The sequence below is a fragment of the Pipistrellus kuhlii genome, unplaced genomic scaffold (genome assembly GCF_014108245.1).
Source record: "Pipistrellus kuhlii isolate mPipKuh1 unplaced genomic scaffold, mPipKuh1.p scaffold_m20_p_32, whole genome shotgun sequence".
NCBI classification, from domain to species: Eukaryota; Metazoa; Chordata; class Mammalia; order Chiroptera; family Vespertilionidae; genus Pipistrellus; species Pipistrellus kuhlii.
The window spans coordinates 560,734-580,451 of NW_023425532.1; the positions used below are offsets into that span (position 1 = coordinate 560,734).

The following is a 19,718-nucleotide window of genomic DNA, read 5'->3' on the forward strand; positions in this document are numbered from 1 at the left end:
ATAAAAATTACAACTAAAATACAAAATAATCATAATTTCTAACTGCTAGAAAGCTGGCTGAATGGAAGTCCAACAACTAGAGAAGTAAAGAAGAAAACACACAGAGACTGATAGGAGGTGTAGAAGCATGGAATGGGCTGTTCCAGCACCCACATGCGCCACTTTTTTTAATCCAGAGAGAGATCATCTCTGTGGAGGCTGCGCAGAGGAGCAAGAGGTCCCAGCCCCACACCAGACACCCAGCTCAGGACCCCAGGGCTTAGAAAAGAAGTCACTGTAACTATGAGCAGTAAAAACCAGTGAGGATAGAGGCTACTAGGGTCCAGCTGCTCTACTTAAAATGCCAGCATACAAACCGAACTTACAAGGTCTGCTTCTTCTGAGCTCCAGCGCCAGGGCAAGGATCTGAGGGACACAAACACATCCAAGGAGGAACTGGATTGTCTGGCATTGGGCCAGGAACTTTGAGGCAGCTTTCTCCCAGACGGAGGTACTTGCATGGGTCATTATTCCAATGTTGAGACCTTCTGGGTTGCAGGACTGACTGGCAGCCATTTCTGTTTGCTCTGCCCTGGTTATTCCCTGAGACCCCGCCCCATCCAATTTGCAGCCTCACCCAACCTGAGGGTAGAGGATTTTGCATATAAATGGCCTGTCCTTGCTCAGGATAATATCTGTCAAACAAGCTGCAGCTGGGTCAGGGAGCTACAGACATCAATAAAAGGCCCAAGACCTGGCATCAGCAGCAGCCTGCCTTGCTTAACAGCTGGGCCTCATCTGGGCACTTCCAAACCTGATACAAAGAGGAGGAATCTTCAGATATTTCTATAGCTCTTGTTGGGTGTCCCCAGGCAATGGCTGACTTTGCACCTCCCTGAATACCTAAAAGCCAGTGTGCCCAGTCAGAGTGAGACCATACCAGATTAAAACACATCCATAACACTCAAGGGGCAGACTCAGTGAGCACAAAGCCCCACTGAACCAAGTCCTGCCCCATAAGGGTGTCTCCTGCATAGCAGTTCTCCCACTGTAGTTGCAGCTGGTCCTCATAGCCAATTGGCCTGGAGGTCAATTCCTCCCAGTGACACCAACAATAATCAAAGCTCAACTACAACAAGACTTTCACACAGCCCACAAAGGGGTGCATCAAGAGTGTCCACCTCAGGTGACTGGGGAGGCTGAACCACTGGACCTTATAGGACATCTACTACAAAAGGCCACTGTCAACTCAAGGAGACATAATAGCTCATTTTCAATACATAGATACACATACAGGGGACTAGCTAAAATGTGGAAACAAAGAAACATGTCACAAATGGAAGAAAGCAAAATACTGAATATAGAGTTCAAAATCACTGTTATAAGCTTACTCAAGAACCTTCTAGAACCCTTCAAGGGAGTTAGTGAGATTTTCAAGGATCTTAGTGAGAATGAGAGAGAAGGGGGGAGGGGGGGACCAGTCAGAAATTAAGCATACACTGACTGAAATAAAGAATAATAGACAGAGATGCAATAGTAGTCTAGATCCGTGGTTGGCAAACTGAAGCTTGCAAGACACATGCAGCTCTTTGGCCCACAAAATACCATGGCCTAGGTGAGTCTATTTTGAAGAAGTGGTGTTAAAAGAAGTTTAAGTTTTAAAAATTTGGCTCTCAAAAGAAATTTCAACCATTATATTGTTGATATTTGGTTTTGTTGACTAATGAGTTTGCTGACCACTGGTTTAGATGATCCCAAGAATCAAACAAATGATTTGAAATATGAGGAAGTAAAAAACACACAACCAGAAGAGAAAAAAACAAACAGAAAAACACACAATAGAATCCAAAAATATGAAAATAGTGTAAGGAGCCTCTGGGACAACTTCAAGGATACCAACATCCAAATTATGGGGGTGCCAGAAGAAGAGAGAGAGTAAAATATTGAAAACCTATAATATTTGAAGAAATAATGACAGAAAACTTCCCCTACCTTGTGAAAGAAATAGACTTACAAGTCCAAGAACCACAGAGAACCCAAACAAAAGGAATCCAAAGAGGACCACATCAAGACACATCATAATTAAAATTCTAAGGGTTGCCAAAACTAGTTTGGCTCAGTGGATAAAGTGTCAGCCTGCAGACTGAGGGGTCCCTGGTTTGATTCCGGTCAAGGGCATGTACGTTGGTTGTGGGCACATCCTCAGTGGGATGTGTGCAGGAGGCAGCTGATGGATGTTTCTAACTCTCTATACCTCTCTCTTCTCTGTAAAAAATCAATAAAATACATTTTTAAAAATAAAAATAAATAAAATGCCAAGGGTTAAAGTCAAAGAATATTAAAAGCAGAAAGAGAAAGGCAGTGAATTACCTATAAGGGAGTGCCCATACAACTGTCAACTGATTTCTTAACAGAAACTATGCAAGTCAGAAGGGAGTGATAAGAAACATTCAAAGTGATGAATAGCAAGGACCCACAACCAAAGCTATCATATAGAGTTGAAGGTCAGATAAGAAGTTTCACAGACAAGAAAAACTAAAGGAGTTCATCCCCAGCAAACCAGCATTATCTATATATTAGGGGCCCAGTGTAAAAATGTGTGCAGTTTGAAAGGAACTGTGGGCCATGAGGCTTAGGTAGGCACAGAGGTGGGTCTCAGCCCATCCTCTGTGCCCCTACTGCTGTGGCCCCTGGTCCCCTGTCTGCTGGCAACCGCACTCCCTCTGTTGCCACTCCCATGTGTTGATGGTGCCAGCCCCACTTGCACCTACTGACAGCATGGAACAATTGGGGCCAGCACCAGCAGTGGGTGCAAGAAGCAACTGCTGCCCCATTGGCCCCTGAGGAGCAGGGGCAGGTAGAGAAGCCCTCAGGGGCGATCAGGGCTGGCAGCTGCCTCTCATACCTACTGATGGTGCAGAGTGATCAGGATCAGTGTCAGGTACTGGAAGTGGGTGTGAGCAATGGCTCTGGCACTAGCTGCAGTGCAAGTGGAGCCAGCGCTAGTAGTAGGTGTGAGTGGGGCCCACGCTGGCAACAGGTGCGAGCACTGGATAGGACTGCGACATGCGGGAGCAAAGAATTTTCAGTAACCACCATAGGCTTGCCCTGATGACATCGACTGGTGCCCTGCCTTGGTGTGGTGCCCCACTCACCTGTTTTACCATCCCACTGCAGCCAATGTCCACCATGTTCCACACACACCTCCTGATGGTCAGTGCATGTCATAGTGACCAGTTGTTTGGTTATTCAGATTGTTCCGCCATTTAGACTATTTGCATATTAGCCTTTTATTATCCTATATAATAAAGAGGGAATATGAAAATGGCAAATGGACCATCACTCCACCACAAGGATGGCAGCACCCACAGCAGAGGCAGGGGTTTCCATAACACAAGATGGCTGCACCCACAACAGAGGCCAAGTTTCCATAAGGAGCCTTAATGAACAATCAGCACAGACCAGAGGCTGCGCCCCCTCCTTCCGCCCTTGTGGGGCTTGACAGGGGAACTCAGGCCATGACCCCCACTCTGGCACCCAGTTGGAGAACCAGATGCTATGCCCCCTGCCTAGCAGGGCTTGATAGGAGGCCTCAAGGTATGACCCCCACCTCAGTGCTGGGCCAGGGGACCTAAGGCTCGTTCCCCTGCCCCAGCACCAGGCTGGGGACCTCAGGCTATGCCCCATGTCCTGGTATCAGGATGGGGGACCTCAGGCCACACCCCCTGCCCAGAAGGCTTGGCGGGGGACCTCAAGGTGTGCCCCTTTCCCCAGGGTTGGGCCAGAGGACCTCAGGCTATGCCCCCTAACCAGAGGGCCTTGATGGAGGACCTGAGGCTGAACCTCCCTTCCTGGCAGGGCTTAACAAGGGTGGGACTAGCCAGGTCTGGATCTAGCCCAATGACGGGGGTCTGGAAGGGTCTGGCTCTCACGTGATTTTGAGGCACACATGGATGGGCGGGGACTTGACTCTGGGTCCCACAGCACACTCCAGAATCAGACAGGAGAAAGAATTTCATATACATTTTACTGATTTTCTTTCATCTCTGACACTATTATATAGAAAGGGCAAATATCAATATTGAAATATTTCCTCTAATTAATCCCCTTTTAATGTGCAGAAATTTGGGGCACAGGGCCACTAGTATAGAATATAAAAGGCTAAGTGACTGACCATGTGTCCATCTGACCGACCAGCATAAAAGACCAACTGGCATAAAGGATGGCATGCTTTATGTTATAGATGTGAAAGAGAGGTGAATATAAGTGTGAAGCCACACAAATATTTGTTAGATTACTATAGAAACATCACTGTCTGTCAATGCATCGAATGTTTTTACTTACAAGTTTTGGCAATATGATCAAAAAGATCAATACTATTTTATAGCAATATGTTCATTAATGGTACAGAGTGACATAGTCACATTATTAAATAAACATCAAATTGTGATGCTTCAAATAAAACAAATCAAAAGTGTATGGAATTGTTGAATGACAAGCATCTTAAAGGCACAAAACATGGCCAAACACATTTACAATTCAATCTAAACAGTCAACGTTAATATTTGAAAATATTTCTAAACTGGAGGCCCAGTGCATGAAATTCGTGTGTGGGGGGGTTGCCCCTCAGCCCAGCCTACACCCTCTCCAATCTGGGACCCCTCGAGAGATGTCCAACTGCTCATTTCCCTGCTTGCCTGGTCCCCCCCAACTGACCTCCCCTACTGATCCAGTCACCTCTAACTGCCATCCCCTGCCAGCCTCATAGTCCCTAACTTCTGTCCCCTGCTGTTCTGCCCCCCCCCAAACTGCTCTCCCTGGAGGCCTGGATCCCCCAAAACTACACTCCCCTCCAGGCCTGCCCCTCCCCCAACTTCCCTCACCTGCAGGCCTGGTCACCCCTAACTGCCCTCTCCTATAAGTATGGTCCCCCCTAGCTGCCCTTCCCTGCAGGCCCAGTCACCCCCAACTTACCTCTCCTGCAAGCCTGATCCCCCCAACTGCCCTCCCCTGCTGGTCATCTTGTGGCAACCATCTTCTGTCCAATGGGGGCAGACCACATGGGGCAGCCATCTTGCATGTTAGAGTGATGGTCAATTTGCATATTGCTGTTGTATTAAATAGGATAAATTATATAATGTTTAATTTTTTATTAAGGTATTATATCTGTACATATCTTACCATTGCCCCCCACCCCACTCCCATACATGCCCTCACCCCCCAATGTTTTGTATCCCTTGGTTATGCTTATATGCATATATATAAGTCCTTTTGTTGATCTCTTATCTCCCCCACCTCTCCCTAACCTTCCCCCTATAATTTGACAGTCTGTTTGATGCTTTACTGCCTCTGTATTTATCTTTTTGTTCATCGATTTATAATGTTCTTTATTATCCACAAATGAGTGAGATCATGTGGTATTTTTCTTTTATTAATTGGCTTATTTCACTTAGCATAATGTTCTCCAATTCCATCCAGGTTGCTGCAAATTGTAAGAATTCCTTCTTTTATGGCAGCATAGTATTCCATTGTATAGATGTACCATAGTTTTCTGATCCAGTCATCTGCTGATCGGCACCTAGGCTGTTTCCAAATCTTAGCTATTATAAATTGTGCTGCTATGAACATAGGGGTACATATATCCTTTCTGATTGGTGTTTCTATTAATAGTTTCTTGGGATATATTCCTAGAAGTGGGATCATTAGGTCCAATGGGAGTTCCATTTTCAGTTTTTTGAGGAAACTCCATACTGTTCTCCACAGTGGCTGCACCAGTCTGCATTCCCTCCAGCTGTGCATGAGGGTTCCTTTTTCTTCGCATCCTCGCCAACATTTGTTGTTTGTTGATTTGTTGATGATAGCCATTCTGACAGGTGTGAGGTGGTACCATATTGTTTTGATTTGCATCTCTCGGATAACTAGTGACTTTGAGCATGTTTTTATGTGTCTCTTGGCCTTCTGTCTTCTTTGAAAAAGATTATATTTAGGTCCATTGCCCATTTTTTTTATTGGATCATTTATCTTTCTTTTATTAAGTTGTATAAGCTGCCTATAGATGTTGGAGATTAAACCTTTACCAGTGATAACATTTGCAAATATGCTCACCCATACATTGGGCTTTCTTGTTTTATTGATGCTTTCTTTTGCTGTGAAAAAGTTTTTATTTAGATGTAGTCCCATTTGTTTATTTCCTCTTTAGCATCAATTTCCTTAGGGGCAGTATCAGTGAAGTTCTTTCGACATATGTCTGAAATTTTGCTGACTATGGATTCCTCTAGTATTTTTATGGTTACCCATCTTATGTTTAAGTCCTGTATCCATTTTGAGTTTATTTTTATGTATGATGTAAATTGGTGATCTATTTTCATTTTTTTGCATGTATCTGTCCAATTTTCCCAGCACCATTTATTGAAGAGACTGTCTTGACTTCATTGTATGTCCATGCCTCCTTTGTCAAGTATTAATTGAGCATAGTGGTTTGGGTCAATATCTGGATTCTCTATTCTCTTCCATTGATCTATATGTCTATTCTTGTACCAGTACCAGGCTATTTTGAGAACAGTGGCTTTGTAATACAGCTTGAAATCTGGTATTGAGATCCCTCCTACTTTATTCTTCTTTCTCAGGATTGCTGTGGCTATTCGAGGTCTTTTTTTTTTATTCTAGATGAATTTTTGGAGAGTTCTTACTAGGTCTGTGAAATATGCCTTTGGTATTTTAATGGGGAGTGCATTGAATCTATAGATTTTTTTGGGTAGTATGGACATTTTAATGATGTTGATTCTACCAATCCATGAACATGGTATGTACTTCCATCTGTTTACGTCTTCCTCTATCTCTTTTATCAGTGTCCTGTAGTTTTCCACATACAGATCTTTTACCTCCTTAGTTAAGTTTATTCCTAGGTATCTTAATTTTTTTGGTGAGATGGTAAATGGGATTGCTTTTTCAGTCTCTCTGTAAGTTCACTATTAGTGTATAGAAATGCCATAGATTTCTTGGTGTTAATTTTGTATCCTGCTACATTGCCGAATTGATTTATTAAGTCTATTGGTTTTTTTTATGGAGTCTTTCAGGATTTTTATTGTATGTACAATGTCATGTCATCTGCAAATAAGGACAGTTTTACTTCTTCTTTTCCAATTTGGATGCCTTTTATTTCTTCTTCCTGTCTAATTGCAATGGCTAGTTCTTCCGGTATTATGTCAAACAGGAGTGGTGAGAGTGGGCATCGCTGTCTTGCTCCTGTTCTTAGGGTAAATGATTTTAGTTTTTGCCAATTGAGTATGATGTTAGCTGTGGGTTTATCATATATAACGATATCTTTTATTATGTTGAGGTATGATCCTTCTATTCCCACCTTGTTGAGAGTTTTTAAGAAGAAACAATGTTGGATTTTATCAAATGGTTTTTCTGCATCAATTGATATGACTACGGGATTTTTATTGATCAATTTGTTTATGTGATGTATCATGTGTATCGATTTGTGGATATTGTACCATCCTTGCATTCCTGGGATAAATCCTACTTAGTAATGGTATATGATCTTTCTAATGTACTGCTGGATCCGATTTGCTAGAATTTTGTTGAGGATTTTGGCATCTATGTTCATGAGGGATATTGGCCTATAATTCTCTTTCATTATGTTGTCTTTATCTGGTTTTGGTATGATGGTGAAGCTGGCTTCATAGAAGGAGCTTGGAAGTGTTCCTTCCTCCAGAATTTTTTTGAATAGTCTGAGTAGTATAGGTTTTAGTTCTTACTTGAATGTTTGCTAAACCTCTCCTGTGAAGCCATCTGGCCCTGGGCTTTTGTTTGCCGGAAGCTTTTTGATGACTGCTTCAATTTCTTCCATAGTTACTCACCTATTAAGCTGTTAGATTCTTCTTGATTGAGTTTTGGAAGGTTATATTTTTCTAGAAATATGTCTATTTTCCTCCAGGTTGTCCAGTTTGTTGTTCATAGTATTTTTTAACTATCCTTTGTATTTCAGTGGAATCTATTGTTATTTCACCTCTTCCATTTCTGATTTTGTTTATTTGGAACCTCTTTCTTTGCTTTTTGATGAGCTTGGCTAGAGGTTCATCAGTCTTGTTTATCGTCTCAAAGAACCAGCTCTTGGTATTCTTGATCTTTTGTATTGTTTCTTTAGTCTCTATGTCATTTATCTCCGCTCTGATTTTTATTATTTCCTTCCTTCTGCTCACACTGGGCTTGTTTCGATATTTCTAACTCTTTGAGTTGTAGGGTTAGGTAATTTATTACCATTGTTTCTTGTTTGTTTGTTTTTTGTTTGTTTGTTTGTTTGTTTGTTTTTGCAGTAGGCTTCTAGAGCTATGAACTTCCCTCTCAAGACTGCTTTTGCTGTGTCCCATAGATTTTGGATTGTTGTGTTTTCATTGTCATCTGTTGCCATGATGTTTTTTATTTCTTCCTTGATCTCTCTGGTAACCCAGTCATTGTTTAACAGCATACTCTTTAGTCTCCATGTGTTTAATTTCTTTGGATTGTTTTTATTGTAGTTGATTTCCAGTTTTATGTCACTGTGATCTGAGAAGATGCTTGGTATGATTTCTATCTTCTTGAATTTGAAGAGACTTTGCCTATGTCCCAACATATGGTCTATCTTTGAAAATGACCCATGTGCACTTGAGAAGAATGTATATTCTGTGGATTTGGGGTGAAATGTTCTGAAAATGTCAATTAATTCCATCTGGTCTAGTGAGTCATTTAGGATTGAATCAGTCATTTGCTGATTTTTTGTTTAGAGGATTTTTCCAATGGTGATAGTGGGGTATTAAAATCTCCTACTATGATTTTATTGCTGTTAATCTCTCCCTTGATATCCTCTGGGAGGTTTCTTTTTTTTTTTTTTTTTTTTATTCATTTGGGTGCTCCTGTATTGGGTGCATATATGTTTACCAGAGTTATTTCTTCTTGTTGGGTTGCTCCCTTTAGTATTATGAAGTGGCGTTCCTTATCTATTATTATGTCCTTCACTTTGAGATCTAATTTGTCAGATATAAATATTGCTACCTCAGTTTTTTTGTTTGTTTGTTTTTTCATTTCCATTTGCTTGAAAAATGTTTTTCCATCCCTTCATCCTCAGTCTGTGTGTCTTTTTTTTCTGAGTTGGGTTTCTTGTAGACAGCAGATATTTGGGTCTTGTTTTATTATCCAATCCGTTGCCCTATGTCTTTTGATTGGGGCATTTAATCCATTTACATTTAAAGTTATTATTGATAGGTACTTATTTGTCACCATTTTTATTCTTTACACCAGTGTTCCTTCTTCACTTCCTATTTCTTTTCTTTTCTTTTTTGTATAGCAGACCCTTTAGCATTTCGTTCATTGCTGGTTTGGTGGTGATAAATTCCCTTAGTCCTTTTTTGTCTGTGGAGCTCCTGATTTCACTTTCAATTTTGATTGATAGCCTTGCTGGGTACACTATTCTTGGATTCAGACTTTTCCTTTGCATGACTTTGTATATTTCATTTCATTCCCTTCTGGCCTGATGAGTTTCTGTTGAGAAATCACTTGCTAGTCTGATGGGATTTCCTTTGTATGTAACTTTCTGTCTCTCTCTGGCCACTTTTAACATTCTTTGTCATTGTTGTTTGCCAATTTAACTATAATGTGCCAAGGGTTCATTTTGCTTGGGACTCTGTGAGCTTCTTGGATTTGTGTGGGGGTTTTTCTTCCCTATATCAGGGAAGTTTTCTGTCATTATTTCCCCAAACGGGTGTTCTATTCCTTGCTCAGTTTCCTTTCCTTCTGGAACCTTTATAATATGGATGTTGTTTTGTTTCCGCATAGTTCCCTTAGGCTCTCCTTCTGCTTTTTTTTTTTTTTTTTTTTTTTTTTGCTTTTTTTCTTTTTTTCTAGAAGCTGCTCTACTTGGTAATTTTTTCCCATCATGTCTTCTAGCTCACTGGTATGGTCCTCTGTTTCTTCTGGTCTACTCTTGATGCTTTCTATTGAGTTATTTACAGCAGCTATGTCATTTTTCATTTCTTCTTGGTTCTTCTTCATTTCCTCTTGGTTCTTACTCATATTGTTGAATTTGTCTTCCATTCTTTTTTAAAAAAATATATTTTATTGATTTTGTACAGAGAGGAAGGGAGAGAGATAGAGAGTTAGAAACATCAATGAGAGAGTCATCGATCAGCTGCCTCTTACACACCCCCTACAGGGGATATGCCTGCAACCAAGGTACATGCCCTTGACTGGAATCAAACCCGGGACCTTTCAGTCCCCAAGCCGACACTCTATCCATTGAGCCAAACTGGTTTCAGCATGTCTTCCATTCTTTTCAGCCATCTGATGACCATTTATCTGAATTCTTTCTCTGATAGGTTGCTTTCCTCTATTTCATTTACTTCCTTTTCGGGTGATGCTTGCTTTTCTTTCATATGCAGGCTGTTTCTTTGTCTCCCCATGGCCTCTCTTCTCCGGATGTCTGGTTATGTAGTTCTCTCTCTCCTTTCATGGTAGAGTGAAGAACTCCTTTGAATCTGCGTGTTTGCATCAATTGGGGTTTGGTTGTTGCTGCAGTTGTGGATTTTCAGGCTTCCAATAAGATCCACTTTCCCCTTCAAGATGGCGCAGTTTCCACATCCAAGCCCGTAGTTCTGGGAGGGGATCCAGGAGCAGTGGAAGATGCCTGGTTATGGGACCCTGTCCAGCAGTCCCCCACCTTTTCCTGGAGTTTAGCTGTCCCTTAATTTGCCAACAAACACTACTCATGTGACCCTCAGCTATTCTTTCTTTCTGCTCCGGGACAAGGCTTGGAACAAGTCTCTCTATTCCACCACCATTTTCTGAATCCCCTAAAACCCATTCCTCTGCACCGAGTGGAGTGGCAGAAAGACGAAAGCTTCAGGGTGGCCACTTGTCCCACACCATGGCCAAGAGTCCGGCTAGCCCGCAGCCAACTCTTCAGACGGCTGAGAAGTAAGCAGCCCTGCCACACAGCCCATAATGTTTAATTTTCTATATTTTTAAAATATTTATAAAAGTCATTAAATTAAAAAAATGAATATTTATATGTGTGCATTACATATGATGCACACTTGCAATTTAAAAATAAATGTTTACTTATGCATGTGCTATATTTATAAAGCTCTCACTGGTGCCAATCACATGCATTTGTTTCAATCTGTCATTGTCAATCTTAGATTTGGCTGTTTTAGTTGACATTCAACATAAACCACCTTGCAATTTATTCATCAGTTTTCAATAGCGGAAACATTCTTTATCTTTTATTGTTATTTTATTATCTTTTAATATTAGTAATAATAGTAGTAGCAGTAGTATTATATTTTAACTAGAGGCCCTTTGCACAAGATTTGTGCACAAGGGGTGTGTGTCCCTCAACCCAGCTTATACCTTCTCCAATCTGGTCCCCTTGAGGGATGTCTGACTGCCCATTTAGGTGGGATCAGGCCTAAACGTGTAGTCAGACATCCCTCTCACAATCCAGGACTGCTGGCTCCCAACTGCTCACCTTCCTGCCTTCCTGGTTGCCCCTAACCACTTCTGCCTGCCAGCTTGATCACCCACTAACCACTCCCCTGCCAGCCTGATTGATGCCTAACTGCTCCCCTGAAGGCCTGTTTGTCCCTAACTGCCCTCCCCTGCAGGCCTGGTCACCCCTAACTGCCCTCCCCTGCAGGCATGGTCCCTCCCAACTGCTCTCCCCTGCAGGCCCTAGGTCCCTCCCAACTGCCCTTCCCTTCAGCTCTGTTTGCCCCCAACTGCCCTCCCCTGCTGGCCATCTTGTGGTGGCCATATTGTGTCAACATAGGGCAGGATCTTTGACCACATGGGGCAGCCATCTTGTGTGTTGAAGTGATGGTCAATCTGCATATTACTCTTTTATTAGATAGGATAGAGGCCTGGTGCAAGGGTGGGGGCCGGCTGGTTTGCCCTGAATTGTGTCCCAGATCAGGGTTTGGGTTCCCTTGGAACATGGGGCGGCCTGGACAAGGGGTCTCTGGTGGTTTGCAGGTCAGCCACACCCCCTGGCAACCCAAGTGGAACCTCTGATATCTGGGATTTATTTATCTTCTACAATTGAAACTTTGTAGCCTGTAGTGGTGCCAAGACTTCTGTTTGCTCTGTGGTGGCAGCCATTTTTGCTGGGATTTATGTATCTTCTATAATTGAAACTCTTTAGCCTTAAGCCAAGGCCTGGGTTGGCCTGGGTCAGCCTGGGTGTGCGGAAAGCTTGGCTTCCTCCATCACCTGGGGCAACCCTAGCCTCCTGCTTTTTCCAGCTTCGTGGCTGCCATCATTTGTTTGGATTTATATATCTTATATTATTGAAACTTTGAGCCTTCAGTGGAGGCCTGGACCAGCAGGTGGAAAGCCATTGCTGGGGAAACCCAAGCCTCCCTCCTGCTCTCTGTGGCCGTAGCCATCTTGATTGGGTTTATTTACATACTCATACTGATTGGCTGATGGGTGTGACTTGTGGGCGTGGCTTGTTGGTGTAACGGAGTGATGGTTAATTTGCATATTACTCTTTTATCAGATAGGATAATTTTGATTTGTTTTAAATATATATACATAGCAAATAATTTTATAATACTACTAGTGGCCCAGTTCATGAAATTCATGTACATTAAAAGGGGATTCATTAGAAGAAATATTTTATTATTGCTATTTGCCCTTTCTCTATAATAGAAGTGTCAGAGATGAAAGAAAATTAGTAAAATGCATATGAAAATCTTCCTCCTATCAGAGTCTGGGGTGCACCATGGGACCCAGAGTGAAGTCCCCCCCCTCAAAAACCCACATGCACCTCAATATCGTGCAAGACCCAGACCCAGCTGCCCCCCCCATTGGGCTAGATCTAGACCCAGCCAATCACACCCTTGTCAAGTTCCACGGGGTGGGGGGCACAGCCTCAGGTCCCCAGCCTCAGATCCCCCATCAAGCCTCACCAGGAGGGGAATGCAGTCTCAGTTCCTCTGTCAAGACCCACTGGGCAGGGGGAGCAGTCTGATATCTCCTGTCTGAGGGTGAGAGGAGCAGCCTGAGGTCTCCTGGCCCAGCACTGGGGTGGGGGGCACACCTTGAGGTCCCTGATCAAGTTCCGCTGAGTGGGGGTGCAACCTGAGGTCCCCCATCCTGGCACCAGGGCAGGAGGAGCAGTCTGAGGTTTCCCATCAAGCCCATTGGGAAAGGGCATGGCCTGTAGTCCCCTGTCAAGCCTTGTTGAATGGGGACATGGCCGAGGTCCCCCAGCCTGGTGCCAGAGTGGGGGGGTGCAACCTGAGGTTCCCTGTCAAGCCCCATTGCGAGAGGGGCATGGCTTGAAGTTGCCCATCAAGCCCTGCCAGGTGGGGAGTGTGGATTGATGTCCCCCAGCCTGGTGCCAAGGTGTGGGGCACAGCCTGAGGTCACCTGTCAAGCCCCATGGAGGTAGGGGGTGGGGGCACAGCCTCAGATCCCTGCTGATTGCTTGTTAAGGCTCATTAGGGGAACTGGGTCTCCACTGTGGATACAGCCATCTTGTGTTATGGAAACCCCATCTCTGCTGTGGGCACTGCCATCTTGTGTTATAGAAATCACTGCCTTAGCTGTGGGTGCCGCCATGTTTGTGGTGAGTGACAGTCAATTTGCATATTCCCTCTTTATTATATAGAATATTATATATAGTATGTGCACATGTAATTTTTTTTGCAGTAACATAATTACCACACAAATCTTTCTTCTAATTCCCTAATATGAAATGTTGAAGGGTACTCTTTAAGGAGAGGAAGAAGAAAAAGATTTTTAAAAATGAATAAAAATAGCAACATACACATACCTATCAACAATTAAATATAAAAATCAAAATAAAGGAATAAGAAATCTAATGAACAGAATAAACTGATAAACAAAATTGAATCAGAGGCATGGAAATGGAACAGAATGACAATTCTCAGAGGGAAGGGGAAATGGGAAGGTAGGAAAAAATTAAAGATCTTATATGCATATATGCATTACCTATTGACAACGACACTAGGGTGGTGAAGGCCTGGGGTGAGGCAGGACCCTGGTGGAGGGGGCCTGTGGAGGATAAAAAAGAGGGATCTGTAATACTCTGAACAATAAAGTTTTTTAAAAAGCTACTCAGTAACAAAACTGAAAATCTGAAGAAAAAAAAAAGTATAACAAGGAAACTATAAATGACACACTGGATCAGATAGACTTAGTTGTCAATTATAGAACATTTCACCTCAAAGCTGCAGAATGTACATTCTCAAGAACACATGGTACATTTTCAAAGATAGACAACATGTTAGAGCACAAAGAAAGTATAAACAAGTTTAAGAAGACTGAAATCATATCAATATTGAAATCAGATAACAATGAAATGAAACTATAAGTCAACTACAATAAAAACACACAAAAACATTCAAACATGTGAAGGCTAAATAGCATTTTATTAAGCAATGAATGGGTTACCAATGAGGTCAAGAAAGAAATAAAAAAACTTCAAGAAAATTAACAAACAACAGCCCCAAATCTTTGGGATATAGCAAAAGCAATCCTGAGAGGGAAATTCATTGCACTACAGGCCACCTAAAAAAAAAAAAAAAAAAAAAAAAAAAAAAAAAAAAAAAAAAAGAATTACGAACTATTTAACCCTACAACTAAAAGAATTAGAAAGAGAATAAGAAAAGCCCAGAGTTAGTAGAAGGAAGGAAATAATAAAGATTAGAGCAGAAATAAATGACATAAAGCCTAAATAAGATGCAAAAAGTCAATGAAACCAAGAGCTAGTTCTTTTAAAGGATGAACAAATTTGATGAACCATTCATTAGTAAGACTCATAAAGAAACAAAGAGAGAGGACCCAAATAAATAAAATCAGAAATAAAAGCAAAGAAACCACTGACACCACAGAAATACAAAGGATTGTAAGAAAATATGATGGCTCTGGCTGGTTTGGCTCAGTGGATAGAGCATCAGCCTGTGGACTGAAGGGCCCAGGTTCAATTCCAGTCAAGGGCACATGCATGCTTACAGCTCAGTCCCCACTGAGAGGGCATGCAGGAGGCAGTTGATCAATGATTGTCTCTCTCTCTCTCTCCCTTTCCCTTTCTCTCTGAAATAAGTAAAAAAAAAAAAAAAAAAAAAAAAAAATTAAGAAAACACTATGAACAACTATATGCCAGCAAGTTGGGCAATGTGAATGAAATGGGAAAATTCCTAGAAAAATAAAATTTTCCAAAACTGAATCAGGAAAAATCAGAAAACCTCGATAGGCCAATAACAACTGATGAAATAGAAGCAGTAAGAAAAATCTTCCAGCAAACAAAAGGCCTGGTCTGAATGGCTTCACAGGAGAGTTTCACCAAACCTTCAATGAGCAACTAACACTTATGCTCCTCAAACAATTAGAAAAAATAAAAATGGAAGGAACACTTCTAAGCTGTTTTTATGAGGCCAGCATTATCATAATTCCAAAACCAGATAAAGACACTACAAAGAGCCCTAGTCAGTTTGGCTCAGTGGATAGAGCATTGGCCTGTGGACTGAAGGGTCCCGGGTTTGATTCTGGTCAAGGGCACATGCCCGGTTGCAGGCTCAATGCCTAGTAGGAGATGTGCAGGAGGCAACCAATCATCGATTCTCTCTCATACTGATGTTTCTCTCTCTCACTTTCTCCATTCCTCTCTGAAATCAATAAAAATATTTTTTTAAAAAGACACTACAAAGAAAGAGAACTACAGGCCAATATCCCAGATGAACATAGATGGTAAAATCCTCAACAAAATTCTAGCAAATAGGATCCAGCAATACATTACATTTCAAAGATCATACACCATGACCAAGTGGGATTTATTCCAGGGATGCAAGGCTGGTACAATATCCACGAATCAATAAATGTGATACATCACATTAAAAAATGAGAGACAAAAATCACATAATCATATCAACTGATGCAGAAAAGGCATTTGACAACCAGACAAGAAGAACAAATAAAAGGCATCCAAATTGGAAAAGAAGTAAAATTGTCATTATTTGCAGATGACATGATATTGTACATAGAAAACCCTAAAGACCCCATCAAAAAAATACTAGAATTAATAAATAAATTCGGCAATGTAGCAGGATATGAAATTAACACTCAGAAATCAATTGGCATTTTTATACATCAATAATGAACTCTCAGAAAGAGAAATTTAAAAAGCAATTCCATTTACCATTGCAAGAAAAAAATTAAGACACTTAGGGAAAAAAATTAACCAAGGAGATAAAGGACCTGTACTCAGAAAATTACAGGATGCTGACAAAAGAGCTAGAGGAAGACATAAACAAATGGAAGTATTTACCGTATTCATGGATTGCTAGAATCAACATCATTAAAATGTCCATACTACCGAAAGAAATCTATAGATTCAATGCACTCCCCATTAAAATACCAATGGCATATTTCACAGACCTAGAACAAACTCTCCTAAATAAGTAAAAATCATATGGAATTAAAAAAGACCCCAAATATCTACAGCAATCCTGAGAAAGAAAAACTAAGTTGGAGGGATCACAATACCAGATATCAAGCTATACTATAAAGCCACTGCTCTCAAAACTGCCTGGTACTGGCACAAGAACAGACATATAGACCAATGAAACAGATCAGAGAACCCAGAAATTGACCCAAGTCATTATGCTCAATTAAAATTTGACAAAGGAAGGAAGAGCATACAATGGCATCAACACAGTTCCTTCAATAAATGGTGTTTGGAAAATTGGACAGATACATGCAAAAAAAAATGAAACTAGACCACCTAATTACACCATATACAAAAATAAACTCAAAATGGATAGACTTAAATATAAAATGAGAAACCACAAAAGTCTTAAAGAAGCAATAGGCAGCGAAATAGCAGACATATATCCCATTGTGTAGTATTGCTAGGGCAATATCTTTACTGCCACAGCTCCTAGGGCAATGGAGACTAAGGAGAAAATGAACAAATGGGACTACATAAAAATAAAAAGCTTCTGCACAGCAAAAGAAACCATAAACAAAGCAACAGGAAATCCTTCTGCATGGGAGAACATATTTGCCAATGTTATATCCGAGAAGGGCCTAATCTCCAACATTTATAGAGAATTCATACACAACTTAACAAAAGGAAAATAAACAACCCAATAAAAAAATGGGCAATGGACCTAAACAGATACTTTTTGAAAGAAGACAGAAGGAAGGCCAAGAGATATATGAAAACATGCTCAAAGTCACTAATCATCTGAGAGACGCAAATCAAAACAACAGTAAGATACCACCTCACTCCTGTCAGAATGGCTATCATCAACAGATCAACAAAGGAAAAGTCCTGGTGAGGACGTGGAGAAAAAGGAACCTTCTTGGACTGCTGGTGGGAATGCAAAGTGGTGTAGCCACTGTGGAAAACATTATAGAATTTTCTCAAAAAATTAAAAATGGCACTCCCATTTGACCCAGTAATCCTACATCTAGTAATATATGCCAGGAAAACAGAAACACTAATCAGAAAGGATATATGCACCCCTGTGTTCATAGCAGCACAATCTATAATAGCAAGATTTGGAAACAGCCTAGGTGCCCATCAGCAGATGAGTGGATTAAAAACCTGTAGTACATCTACACAATGGAATACTATGCTGCTGTAAAAAAAAAAAAAAAAAAAAAAAAAAAAAAAAAAGGAATTCTTACCATTTTCAACAGCATGGATGGAACTGGAGAGCATTATGCTAAGTGACATAAGCCAGTCAGAGCAAGATAAATATTACATGATCTCACTCATTTATTGAATATAATGAACAACATAAACTTATGAACAAAAACAGATCCAGAGACAGGGAAGCGTTGATCAGATACTCAAACCTCAGAGGGAAGGTGGGGTGGGGAGTAAGATATCAAACAAAGGGCTTGTATGCATGCATAATAGAATAACCCATGGACACAGACACTACGGAGTGAGGGCATGTGCTGGCGGAGTGGGAGCGGATAGGGAGAAGTCAATGGGGAAAAAAGAAGATATATGTAATACATAAAGAATTTAAATTAAAGAAATAAAATAAAATACCAATGGCATATTTCACAGACCTAGAACAAACACTCCAAAAATTTATATGGAATTAAAAAAGACCCTGAATAGCTTCAGCAATCTTGGGAAAGAAGAACAAGTTGGAGGAATCACAATACCACATATCAAAGTAGACCACAAAGCCACCATTCTCAAAACAGCCTAGAACAGGCATACAGATCAATGGAACAGAACAACAACAACAACAAAAACAAAAACAAAAAAAAGAATTGACCCAAGCCACTAATGAACCAAATAAACTTATCATCAAAAAGAGACCCAGAGTCATAATAGTATGAACGGACTATGGAACTTCAGAGGGAAGGCAAGGGAGAGTGGGTTGGAAGAAATCAACCAGTGAACTTGTATGTATCTATGCATAACCCGTGGACATGGACAATGGAGTGGTGAGGGCCTCGGGGAAAAGGGCAGTGGGCTGGAAGAGGTTAAAGGTGGAGGGAAGGAGGACCTATGTAATACTTTCAACATTAAAGCTTTAAAAAAATGGATTGAAGACATGAATATAAGATATCAAACTCCTAGAAGAAAATATAAGCAACTCCTAAAAGAAAACATAAGCAGTAAGCTCCTTGACATCTGTCTTGGTTATGATTTTTTTGATTTGACACTAAAAGCAAAGGTAAATAAAGCAAAAATAAGCAAATGGGGCTACATTAAACTAAAAAGCTTCTACACTGCAAAGAAATCATCTACAAAATGAAAGGCAACCTACTGAATGGGAGAATATTTGAAAATTACATATTTAATAAGAAGTTAATATCCAAAATATATATTTTTAAAAACTCATACAACTCAATACATCCCATTAAAAATGGGCTCAGATGCCCTAGCCAGTTTGGCTCAATGGGTAGAGCATTTGCTTGTGGACTAAAGAGTTCGATTCCAGTCGTGGGCACATGCAACCTCATAAATATCAGTGAAATGCAAATAAAAATCACAATGAGATATCACCTCATTTTGTTAGAATGTCTATTATCAAAAAGAGAAGTAAAAACAAGTGTTAGCCAGTATGTGTTGAAAAGGGAACCCTCACCATTGAGTGAGGCTGTGTCGCGTAACCTAATGTTAGAGTGACAGTTGGATGCAGGCGCGGTACTGCGTGTCCCTATTGCTGCAGCCGCTTGTCAGTGTGATGAAGATTGGCACCCAGGCCATAGAACCTGTTCCTCACCATCTGCTCTTTACCGGGACATGCAGCTCTGCTCTGCTAGTTGCTCAGATACCATTTGCTTTTTGTTTTTTTAATTTATATTTGTATTACTTTTTTATTTTTTTTACAATTTAATTTCAATAGTATTTTTATATTTTACAGTTTTATTTCACCCCCTTACATTTTAGGTTATTAATTATACAGCTTGAATTTTTTTCTTGAATATCTTTTTATTAATTAATTTCTTTATTAAGGTATCACATATTTGTCCTCAACCCCCCCCACCCTCACTCATGCCCCCACGTCCCTATTGTCCTTGACCACTGGTTAGGCTCATATGTGTGTCAACTAAAGGACTTAAGTGCACAGATATGAGCCTAACCATTTGCTTTTGACTCAGTATGATTTGATGTCTTATAATAAACTTAACCATGATGGCTACACAGACATTAAGCATAGACAGTTATCAAGATGGGCAACAAATAAAAGTACCCTGTT

The 19,718-nt window shown here is 40.8% G+C and overlaps 1 protein-coding gene across 1 annotated transcript in view; it reads left to right on the forward strand.

The window, feature by feature from the left end:
* DGKK (diacylglycerol kinase kappa) overlaps positions 1-19,718 on the forward strand; it is a 140,231-nt gene that overhangs the window by 64,246 nt on the left and 56,267 nt on the right. The gene's annotated exons all lie outside the window — the stretch shown is intronic.